This window comes from Morus notabilis, unplaced genomic scaffold (genome assembly GCF_000414095.1).
Source record: "Morus notabilis unplaced genomic scaffold, ASM41409v2 Scaffold542, whole genome shotgun sequence".
Lineage (NCBI taxonomy): Eukaryota > Viridiplantae > Streptophyta > Magnoliopsida > Rosales > Moraceae > Morus > Morus notabilis.
The window spans coordinates 111,858-112,895 of record NW_010364664.1 but is presented as its reverse complement, the minus strand read 5'-3'; positions in this window follow the sequence as shown (position 1 = coordinate 112,895).

Sequence of the window (1,038 nt, the reverse complement as noted above, 5' to 3'; positions counted from 1 at the left end):
TTGCCCGAATTACCCGAAAACGGCTAGTTTTTTGAATTTTTGCCCGAATTCTGCCCGAGTTGCCCGACTGCCCGAAAATCAAAAATAGCTGTTATATCCTGATTTTTTTTTTTTAAAAAAATCATTTTTTAACCCCAAAATTTTCCTATAAATACCCCCCATCCCCCACACATTTGTCTCACTCAAACTCTCTCAATCCCTCTCAATTTCTCTCAATCTCTCTCAATTTCTCTCAATCTCTCTCAATCTCTCTCAATTTCTCTCAATCTCTCTCAATCTCTCTCACAATTTTTCTAAAAACTATCACATTATCCTAAAGCTCTCTCTTTCAAATCCATCTTATCTTTTTTATAATGGATCCTTTTGGTTATAGTGGTATTCCCGTTGATGCCCAACAGAATGTAGAAGAAGGGTAATTTCCCACTAATGAGTTTGTTATGCAGGAATCTACTAATCCGAGCCCTGGTGGATGTACTGGAGGTCGTGGTCGCAATAGTGGTGGTGGGCGTGGAGAAGCGGCGAGTGCGACTGCGTCTGCGTCGGCAAGTGTTGCAACCTCCAGGAGGAAATGCAAGCGTACCTCGACAATTTGGGATCACTTCGACATAATTGACGAGGTGGATAATGAAGGTAACACTAAACATATAGCTCAGTGTAAATATTGTTTATCTAAATTATAAGGTGACACTATTCACGACACCACACACTTGAGACAACACTCCGAAAAGTGTCTTCAAAAGTTTAGCCAATCTAGCGGACCCGAACTCCGCCAAACACAATTATCTTTTGATCGCGCAACCGGTGGTCTAACCACTTGGAAATACAATCCGTAAGTAGATCGTATGGAAGTTGCGCGAATGATAGCTGCTTTAGATCAACCACTTAGTTTTGTAGAGCATCCTAATTGGCAACGATATATTAAGGTTGTACACAATCCTAATGCACAGTTCACTTCAAAAACTACTCTTAGAAAAGATTTATTAAAATTATTTAAAAAAGAAAAAGATGCATTAATAAACCTTTTACACTCGACTAGCG